This window comes from Myotis myotis, unplaced genomic scaffold, assembly GCF_014108235.1.
Source record: "Myotis myotis isolate mMyoMyo1 unplaced genomic scaffold, mMyoMyo1.p scaffold_m19_p_11, whole genome shotgun sequence".
Lineage (NCBI taxonomy): Eukaryota > Metazoa > Chordata > Mammalia > Chiroptera > Vespertilionidae > Myotis > Myotis myotis.
Window position 1 is genome coordinate 13,005,458 of NW_023416315.1, and position 11,502 is coordinate 13,016,959.

An 11,502-nucleotide genomic window follows, 5' to 3' on the forward strand; every position below is an offset into this window, starting at 1 on the left:
GTTGTTTTTCCTTATAGTCAACTGTTATTAATAGCTACTTAACCCAACCTTGTTCTCTCTTCAGACCCATGGCAGTAAACACACTTCTAACTTGTCTAAACCCCTACCTTACCGTGAAAATCTCTGAAGCATATTTACTTTTCTCAAGCCAATAATGTGGTATTTTCCAGACAACTCTCCCGACGCCAAAGTCCTTGTAGAAAGTCCCTATTAAATCGTTACTTTTCTTGTAGTCGAAGTTTGCTTATTTCCAGCTTGCCCAAAGTGGCGTGATGTGCTCCCTGGACATGCCCAAGAGTCCCGAGCACCTTTAACAGTCTAACCTCCCTCACTCTTCCCCCGCCCTTGCCTTTGACCAAAACAGATGAGAAAAGACTGGTTAAAGCATTAGACAGATTGGAAGTATCCAGATTCTTTTTTTTTTTTTTTTTTTTGATGGTGTGCAACAGTTTAATTATTTTGAAGTTATCTGTTTTAGAACTTCTTTTTTTATTTAATTTTATTTATTTTTATTTTTTTTATTTATTTATTTTTATTGCTTAAAGTATTACAAAGAGTATTACATATGTCTCCTTTTTTCCCCCCCGCCCTTGACAATCCCCTGGCCTCCCCTACCCCCCAGTGTCTTATGTCCATTGGTTATGCTTATATGCATGCATACAAGTCCTTTGGTTGATCTCTTACCTACCCCCCTCCTGCCCTCCCACCCTCCCCGGTCCTCCTGCTGTAGTTTGACAGTCTGTTCAAGGCAGCTCTGCCTCTGTATCTATTTTTGTTCATAAGTTTATAATGGTCTTTATTATCCAGAAATGAGTGAGATCATGTGGTATTTTTCCTTCATTCACTGGCTTATTTCACTTAGCATAATGCTCTCCAGTTCCATCCATGCTGTTGCAAATGGTAAGAGTTCCTTCTTTTTTACAGCAGCATAGTATTCCATCGTGTAGATGTACCACTGTTTTCTAATCCATTCATCTACAGATGGGCACTTAGGCTGTTTCCAGATCTTAGCTATGGTGAATTGTGCTGCTATGAACATAGGGGTGCATATATCCTTTCTGATTGGTGTTTCTGGTTTCCTGGGATATATTCCTAGAAGTGGGATCACAGGGTCAAATGGGAGTTCCATTTGTAGTTTTTTGAGGAAACTCCATACTGTCTTCCATAGTGGCTGCACCAGTCTGCATTCCCACCAGCAGTGCACAAGTGTTCCTTTTTCTCCACATCCTCTCCAGCACTTGTCGTTTGTTGATTTGTTGATAGCCATTCTGACAGGTGTGAGATGGTACCTCATTGTTGTTTTGATTTGCATCTCTCGGATGATTAGTGACTTTGAGCATGTTTTCATATGTCTCTTGGCTTTCTGAATGTCCTCTTTTGAAAGGTGTCTATTTAGATCCTTTGCCCATTTTTTGATTGGATTGTTTATTTTCCTTTTGTTAAGTTGTAGTATCCAGATTCTGAGCAAAGTATTTCTTGGATTCTGATCCCAGCTCTGCCACTTACTATGTGAACCTGAGCAAGATACTGCACTTCTCGGTGCTTCAGTTGTACCATCTGTAAAACTGAAGCAGTGGCTCATCCTCTTCCACAGGTTTGTTGTAAGGAGCAAATGAGAAATTGCATGTAAACCATATAGCACTATGTTTACACAGAGGGAACACGCAATAAACATTATTTATCATGGTTCTTCTATGTTCTTCTGGCCTTTGATGGCTCCTGCTTGACAGTTGCACGAGCGGTTAAGCCCTTAAGTCTGGCATTCAGCAGACTTGAGTTCAAATATAGCTCTGCTATTCACCATGTGACTTTTGACTTTTTCTTTAACCTTTAGAAGCCCTTTCTTCATCTATAAACATGGGAAATGACTATAGTGACCCACTTCTTAGGATTATGGGAGGATTAAATGATATATGTATTCAAAGTCTAGCACGTAGTTAGTATTCAATGTTAGTGGCTTTTTAAATTTTAATTTTATATGTATTTCAATTTCTTCTTTGTTCAAGTACTTAGAAATTAGAACACAATTGATTTCCCTACTGAGATTTGTGGGTTTACTGCAGTTTCATAGTCAGTTCATTTGGGGGAGCAAATCCTGGTTCTAAGAGTCAGAATATCAAGACCCTGGACATGACTCCTGTCAAGTACCAGCCAAGCGATCTCAAGAAATAGCCCAAGCTCAGGTTTCTTAACTGTCAAATCAAATACAAATATCTTCCCTTACAGAGCAATAAGATCTTCATGGATGAAATATGCTTTGTAAACTATAAAACAATACAAAAATATATTTTCCCAGGATAAATGAGGACTTAATACAGTAAATAGAAATAGAGCATAAATATCTATTTATAGAGGTAAACCAAATATCTGGCCATTCGGATCTCTGTGTTAATCCACTTTTCAATGTCCCATTATTAGTCCCCTACACGTGTTCTCACCAGGAAGATGCTTGGAGCAGTCAAAATTTTGATAAAAACCAAGAAAGAGGAAAAGGAGGAAATGCTTTCATCTTACAACAAGCAAATCAATGTGCAAAGAAACGGAAGTTATGTCCCTTCTCCGCAGCTACGTGCCAGCCTGCAGTCACTGTGAGATCAGAGACTTCCTCCTGGTACCTGAATCTAGTCTTAATTGCCCCACTTTAAAGAAAACCTCCAAGGGGAAAAAAGAGAAATAATAAATCCGTGTGTATAAATGTGAACATATATTTATTCAAAGTGTATTTACTGAGTGCCTGCTCCGAGCAGAGCACTGCAGGCTACACAAAGGTGAGTGAGATGAGAAATGGTCTGCTCTGTGCAGAGGTTTCCTCTAGAAAAGCAACTTCTAAAGTATGAGCCGTGATTCCCACCCACCCCCAAACCCTGCTGCACTTGGTCAAGCCCACCTCAGACTTCACCTTCCAGGGAAATCTCTTCCCTCACATGGGACAAAACCATTCCACCTCCTGCTGCAGCCTCCAGCTCCGCTTGCCCCACAAGTTGTCTCTGTCCCTTTGGCTATGCCATGCTTTCCCACAATCTCCCTGGCTCCACCCAGAGCCCAAGAAGGCAAGAACTGCCTTTATCCTCTGTGCCCTCCGAGCTCAGCACAGAGATACTCGAGAAATCTGTTGACTTGAATTAAATCGAAAATTGTAAGGCCGGCTGCCGTATCTTCAGAGGACCCTAGTTTTAAAAGGTCAGTGAAAGGAGAAATGAGCCTTTGAGTTTATGGGAGTTGCAAAGCCAACAACATATCAACAGATTCTAAAATCTAGAAACACACAAGGATAAGAGCACATGCTCTCACAAGTGCCAACAGAAGCCCTTGGCTAAAGAAACAATGATGTAATATTAGTATAATAGAGATAAACCTATTGAAAAACACCTAGTATATGAGCCACAGCTTTAAGCTAATAAACTGATTTTTAAAGGGACACAGGACAGAATTTAAGAATCATTAGGATAGAGCATCGGCCTGCGGACTCAAGGGTCCCAGGTTCGATTCCATCAAGGGCATGTACCTTGGTTACAGGCACATACTCAGTAGGGAGTGTTCAGGAGGCAGCTGATCGATGTTTCTCTCAACTCTCTATCCCTCTCCCTTCCTCTCTGTAAAAAATCAATGAAATATATTAAAAAAAAAGAAGTGATCTTAAAAAAAAAGAAAGAATCAAAGGAAACAGTACCTAGTATACATGTGGACACCAGGTTAGTGTCTGTTACTTCCAAGCAGACTAGAAAATATTGCAATTCATGGATATGTGGTAGATCCTCAAAAGTGTCATGCATTGGTAGTAAGGAGTAATTAACCTTAAACTAAAAACAGTCCAGCTCTCCCTAAGAACTTTTAAAAGCAAGCTTTAAAAGGTCCAAACTATTCCAAGTAAATTAACTGTATCCCAGAACAAAGCTCTAGAACATTTATAAAAACATAAAAATATCCAGTACCCAAAAAGGTAAAATTTTTTAAATCTAGCATCCAATCAAAAAAACACTAGACATGCTCCCAGCCAAGTGGCTCAATTGGTTGGAGCATTGTCCTGTACACCAAAAAGGTTGTGGGTTCAATCCCCAGTTGGGGCACATATGAGAGGCAACTGATCAATGTTTCTCTTTCACATCAATGTTTCTCTCTCTCTCTCTCAAATCAATAAAAACATATCCTTGCCCTAGACAGTTTGGCTCAGTGGATAGAGCTTTGGCCTGGGGAGTGAAGGGTCCCGGGTTCAATTCCAGTCAAGGGCATATGCCCAGGTTGTGAGCTCAATTCCCAGTAGAGGGAGTACAGGAGGCAGCTGATCAACGATTCTCTCTCATCATTGATGTTTCTCTCTCTCTCCATCTTCTTTCCTCTCTGAAATCAATAAAATACATATATTTAAAGGTAGTGATTGTTCCTTAAAAACAAACAAACTTTTCCTTGGGTGAGGATTAAAAAAAAAAGTCACAAGACATGCAAAGAAACCAAACTACAGTCCATTATAAGAAGAAAAACCAATCAATTGGAAGGCAACCCAGAATTGATACAAATGCTAGAATTAGCAGACAGGACATTAAAACAGTTATTATAACTATAATAACTTCAGAAGGCTGGAAGAAATATTGGACATGCTAAGTAGAGACATGAGAAATATTTTAACAATTTATTTATCTATTGATTAATTGATTTTTAGAGGGAGAGAGGAAAAGAGAGGGCGAGAGAGAGAGAGAGACATCAATTTGTTGTCCCATTGATGTATGTATTCATTGGATGATTGTATGTGCCTTGACCCGGGATCAAACCCAAAACCTTGGCATATAGGGATGACACTCAAACCAACTGAGCTAACCCACCAGGCCAACATGATAAATACTTTTAAAAGACCCAACTTCCAGAGATGAAAATTACAATATTTGTGATAAAAATGCACTAGGTAGAATTAAAAGCAGATTAAACATTATAGGGAAAAAAAGATTATTGAATTTAAAGACAGCAGTAGCAGGGGTCTAAAATATAACACAGAGAGAAAACTCAAATATAAATAAACAGAGCATCACTGGACTTTTGGAAAACATTAGATGGCCTAATATAAACATAATTAGAATCTCCAAAGGAGAGAAAAGAGAGGGAGAAACAGAAAATATGTGAATAAATCACAGCTGCAATTTAGAAATGTTTGATAAAAGTTATAAACAGATTCAAGAGGTTCCACAAACTTGCACAAGCACAGAAAACATGAAATTATACCAAGGCACATGATATATCAAATTCTGAAAACCAGTGCTAAAGGGAAAATGTTATAACCAGACAGTGAAAAAAGACACATTCATAAGAGCAAAGATAAGCATGATGGCAAGTTATTCTTAGAAACAACTTGAGCCAACAATAAAGCAACAATTACACATTACTGAAAGAAAAAAATTGCCTATACACTGTGAAAATCTCTTTCAAAAATGTAAGTGAAATTAAGACCTTCCTTGAGATGCATAAAAGTAGGAAAAACTCATCAGCAGTTCTTTGGGAAGGAAAGAAAGAGAAAAGGAAGGAAAGGAACGAAAATGATACCAAATGGAAATGTGGATCCATATGAAAGATTGAACAGCTGTGGTAATGATAACTACACTGGTAAGATTTTTTTTCTTATTATTTAACTCTTTTTAAAAATTTTTATCTTTACTGTTGAAAGTATTACAGATGTCCCCTTTTCCCCCCATTGATCTCCTCCACCCACACCTGCTTCCCCACCCCAGGCCTTCATCACATTATGTCTGTGTCCACAGGTTATACATATATGCATATAAGTTATTTGGTTAAAAGACAACTGCCTATTTTAAATGGATAATACATCATGACCAAGGGGTGGTGGTGGGGGTTAATCCCAATAGAGCAAGGTTAATTTAACATTAAGAGTTAATCAAGCCAAAACCGGTTTGGCTCAGTGGATAGAGCGTCGGCCTGCGGACTGAAAGGTCCCAGGTTCGATTCCGGTCAAGGGCATGTACCTGGGTTGCAGGCACATCCCCAGTAGGAGATGTGCAGGAGGCAGCTGATCGATGTTTCTCTCTCATCGATGTTTCTAACTCTCTATCTCTCTCCCTTCCTCTCTGTAAAAAATCAATAAAATATATTTAAAAAAAAAAAAAGAGTTAATCAAGCCCTGGCTGGTTTGGCTCAATGGATAGAGCATCGGCCTGCGGACTGAAGGGTCCCAGGTACGATTCTGGTCAAGGGCACATGTCTGGGTTGCAGGTTCAATCCCTAGTAGGGGACATGCAGGAGGCAGCCAATCAATGATTCTCTTTCATCATTGATATTTCTATCTCTCTCTCCCTCTCCCTTCCTCTCTGAAATAAAATATATATATATACTTTTTTAAAAGAGTCAATCAATGTTTTATAAATATAATTCACCATATTAATAAGCTAAAATGAAAAATCCACATAATTATCCCAATAGATGCATAAAATGCATTTAATCCAATATTATTTCTGATTTTTAAAAAAAACCTCTGAGCAAACTAGTAATAGAAGGAAACTTTCTTAATTAGATAAAGAGCATCTATGAAAAACCTATCACTAGCATCATACATAACACGGAAAGACTGAATTCATACAGAAATGCAAATGATATAGAATAAACAACTTGGAAAAAGTAAAATTGAAGTATTACTACCACCTGATTTCAATGGTAATATAAAGCCACAGATATCAAGATAGTGTGGTATTGGTGTAAAGACAGACAAATAGATCAATGGAACAGCATAAGAGCCCAGAAATAGACCCGCACATGTATGGACAACTGGTTTTCGACAAAAGTGCAAAAGCAATTCAGAGGAGAAAGGATGATCTTCTCAATAAATGATGCTGAAATAACTGTATATCCACATGCATAAAAAGGGGGGGGGGACTTTGATCCATACATAATATCATATTCAAAAGTTAACTCAAAACTGACCATACACCTAAATGTAAACCTAAAATCTATAAAACTTCTAGAAGGAAACCTAGGAGAAAAATCTTTGTTCTTATGATGGGCAAAGATTTCTTAGCTATAAATCTAAGTGCATGATACATAAATGAAAAAATTAATAAACTAGACTTCATTAAAAATAAAAACTTCGAGACACAGCTGACTCTCATAGCCAGTTGGCCTGGAGGTCAAATCACCCCCAGTATTTCCGACAAAAATCAAGGCTTAACTACAACAAGACTGCGCACAAAGACCACAAGGGGGTGCACCAAGAAAGCATAAAAAATGCGGAGACAAAGAAACATGACAGAAATGGAGGATATAGAGCTAAAAACTGCAATTTTAAGGTCTTTGAATAATTTTCTAGAAACTGCCGATAAATGTAGTGAGATCCTCAAGAAATCTAATGAGACCCTTGATGTTGTGATAAAGAACCAACTAGAAATTAAGCATACACTGACTGAAATAAAGAATATTATACAGACACCCAACAGCAGACCAGAGGAGCGCAAGAATCAAGTCAAAGATTCGAAATGCGAAGAAGCAAAAAACACCCAACTGGAAAAGCAAAATGAAAAGAGAATACGAAAATAGTGTAAGGAGCCTCTGGGACAGCTTCAAGCGTACCAACATCAGAATTATAGGGGTGCCAGAAGATGAGAGAGAGCAAGATATTGAAAACCTATTTGAAGAAATAATGACAGAAAACTTCCCCCACCTGTTGAAAGAAATAGACTTAAAGGTCCAGGAAACGCAGAGAACCCCAAACAAAAGGAATCCAAAGAGGACCACACCAAGACACATCATAATTAAAATGTCAAGAGCAAAAGACAAAGAGAGAATCTTTTTTTTTTTTTTTAAATATATTTTATTGATTTTTTTACAGAGAGGAAGGGAGAGAGAGAGTTAGAAACATCGATGAGAGAGAAACATTGATCAGCTGCCTCCTGCACATCTCCTACTGGGGATGTGCCCGCAACCCAGGTACATGCCCTTGACCGGAATCGAACCTGGGACCTCTCAGTCCACAGGCCGACACTCTATCCACTGAGCCAAACCGGTTCCGGCATAAGAGAGAATCTTAAAAGCAGCAAGAGAAAGAAACTCAGTTACCTACAAGGGAGTACCCATACGACTGTCAGCTGATTTCTCAACAGAAACTTTGCAGGCCAGAAGGGAATGGCAAGAAATATTCAAAGTGATGAATACCAAGAACCTACAACCAAGATTACTTTATCCAGCAAAGCTATCATTCAGAACTGAAGGTCAGATAAAGAGCTTCACAGATAAGGAAAAGCTAAAGGAGTTCATCACCACCAAACCAGTATTATATGAAATGCTGAAAGGTATCCTTTAAGAAGAGAAAGAAGAGGAAAAGGGTAAAGATACAAATTATGAACAACAAACATGCATCTATCAACAAGTGAACCTAAGAATCAAGTAAACAAATAATCTGGTGATCATAATAGAATCAGGGACATAGAAAGGGAATGGACTGACTATTCTTGGGGGGGAAAGGGGTGTGGGAGATGCGGGAAGAGACTGGACAAAAATCGTGCACCTATGGATGAGGACAGTGGATGGGGAGTGAGGGCGGAGGGTGGGGCAGGAATTGGGAGGAGGGGAGTTATGGGGGTAAAAAAGAGGAACAAAAAAAAAAAAAGAAAAAAACTTCTGAAAAGACAAGCCATAGATTGGGAAAAGATAAGAACCATATTGATTTCACTCATATGTGGAATATAAAACTGAAAGCAGCAAATGAACAAACAAAAACTCAGACAAAGACAACAGTATGTTGATTAAAAGAGGAAGAGAGTGTAAAGGGCAAATAAAGGGGGTCAAATATACGGTTATGGAAGAAGACTGCACTTTGGGTAGTGGGCACACAAAGCAATATACAAATGATGTGTCATAGAAATGTGCGCTTGAAATTGATATACTCTTATTAACCATTGTCACTCCCAATAAATTTAATTTTAAAAATAAATAAAATTTGTTATTACCAGAATTTAAAAAAAAAAAATTCCTTTCTTCAAGTAGTTCACAATCTGATGTAAGAGATGGACAAGAAACGGACAGTCCCAGTGGCACCATGAGAGGCAGTATAAACCACATTTAAGAGCTCTGTTACTAGGACACCCAGCTCCAAATCCTGTGTGACCTTGGGCAAGTCACTTAACCTCTCTGAGTTCCCAGGTCCCTTTCTGTAAAACAAGGACAATAGCACTGTGTACCTCATAGATAGGTCTGGTGTAAGGTCTAAATGAGTTAACTGATGTAAAGTGTTTAAAATGTGCCTGGTATAGTGTCTTGATTGCTAGTTCTTGTCAATATTAGCATGAAAAATATGAAGGTCTGAGGACATGATTCAGGGGAGAAGCCAGACATAAAACTAACAACCTTTTTTACTACAGCGTAGTATTCCATCATGTAGATGTACCACAGTTTTCTAATCCACTCATCTGCTGATGGGCACTTAGGCTGTTTCCAAATCTTAGCTACGGTAAATTGTGCTGCTATGAACATAGGGGTGCATATATCCTTTCTGATTGGTGTTTCTGATTTCTTGGGATATATTCCTAGAAGTGGGATCACTGGGTCAAATGGGAGTTCCATTTTTAGTTTTTTGAGGAAACTCCATACTGTCTTCCATAGTGGCTGCACCAGTCTGCATTCCCACCAGCAGTGCACGAGGGTTCCTTTTTCTCTGCATTCTCGCCAGCACATGTCATTTGTTGATAGCCATTCTGACAGGTGTGAGATGGTACCTCATTGTCATTTTGATTTCCATCTCTCAGATGATTAGTGACTTTGAGCATGTTTTCATGTGTCTCTTGGCCTTCCTTACTAGTATGTCCTCTATTGAAAAAGAAGGAATTCTTATCATTTGCAACAGCATGGATGGAACTGGAGAGCATTATGCTAAGCGAAATAAGCCAGTGGAAGAAAGATAAATACCACATGATCTCACTCATTTGTGGAATATAATGAGCAACATAAACTGATGAACAAAAACAGATCCAGAAACAGAGAAGCATTGATCAGACTGTCAAACCTCAGAGGGAAGGTAGAGGAGGGCGGGGGTAAGGGGAAGAGATCAACCAAAGGACTTGTATGCATGCATATAAGCCTAACCAATGGACACAGACACCAGAGGATGAGGGCATGAGTGTGGGAGGGTGGGGAGGCAACGGGGGGATAAGGGCACATATGTAATACCTTAATCAATAAAGAAAATAAAATGGAAAGAAAAAAAAACCTTTGAGAGCTGCAGCTTGCCGTCTGTAACAAGAACAGTTCCAAACAGAGGATCCGAAGCCCCGTCTAGCGTGAGAGCTGTGGTCTGGAGGTCTCTCTTCTATTTGTAACCGTCACTGGAAACCTGTGATTCTGCACATAAACTGCTCTCTTGGCCAGAGGCACTACCAACCCACAGTCCCACCAGCTAGGGACTTTCCGAGGGCTGAGGGCCACGCTTTCGGACACAAAGTGCTGTTGACCAATGCTCAGGTTAGGAAAGGACACTGGATGACACATGAAGAATGCTGGCACTCCGAACAAGGCTGGTCACTCCCTGAACAATGAGTCCTAGCAAGACAGGAGAGAACAGGCCAGCAGGCAGCTCAGCATTGTGCAATGCAGACCATACCCTCCTCTCAGCTACCAATCAGAAGGTAGTCCTGGCCACGTGGGTCACCCTCATTGTACTTAGCTGGAGAGTAAGGTCTCCAGCTCAGGACCTTCCAGCACCCATGTGCTGTAAAGGTGACTGGCTAAGAGAAGGAAGAAATAACCAAGCAAATTCAAAGGGTCCCCAGGGTATGCCTTCTCTTGTCTTCCTCTCAGCCACTCCTTGCCTTCTTCAGTCTCCTGAACTCCAATTAAGAAGGAAGGGGGAGGGATCAAGCCCTTGAACAAACTGGAGGCTAATTTCAATCCAAAACACTGGGTGTGACTTGGCAGCAGCCCTCAGCAACTTCCAGCTAAGCCAGCCCATGCTACTGGTGCTGAAAATACCCAAGCATCTTATGAAGCAATGCAGTTAAATTTAGCTCTGGCATTCCCAAGGCTGGGCTGGGTGCTAGAAGCAGCAGAGTAGACCCACAGATATACCCATCGCAGGTGTTAAGAGCTGCCAGCAATAAAGAGCAACCAGTGTGATGAAGATGACAACACCTGGAGGGAAGGAGAGAGAGGGAAGGGATTTGGAGGGGGGTGAGGTTCATGGCCCAACGGCAGGTCTCATCTCCCAATAGCATTACCAGGACCCATCAGCCCGGTGCCTCCATCCCCAGGGAGACCAGGCAGATAACATGGATGAGTAAAGAATAAAGATGGAAAGAAAAGGGAATGGTGGGGACTGGGATGAACTGCAGGGCAAACGTCCCATCTAGAACTACTGAGATTTATATTTTTTTAATAACATCTTGTTAGCCAAATAAAATCCTGCATTATGTCTGCAGACTTTCAGTGTAACTGACACCAGGCATAGCTGTAAGGAGTAGGCAACCCCATGGCTACTATTTCACCATCAGACACTCATTCTTTGTTCCTTTAGTCACTTGCTAA

General features: G+C 40.0%; 1 long non-coding RNA gene across 1 annotated transcript in view; it reads right to left on the reverse strand.

The window, feature by feature from the left end:
* Nucleotides 1–10,771, reverse strand: part of LOC118666008 — a 35,084-nt gene extending 24,313 nt beyond the window's left edge. Inside the window, exon 1 of the long non-coding RNA XR_004970800.1 lies at nucleotides 10,193–10,771. This is a non-coding gene — a long non-coding RNA (uncharacterized LOC118666008). The remainder of the gene's footprint in view (nucleotides 1–10,192) is intronic.
* Nucleotides 10,772–11,502: the final 731 nt, after the last annotated feature.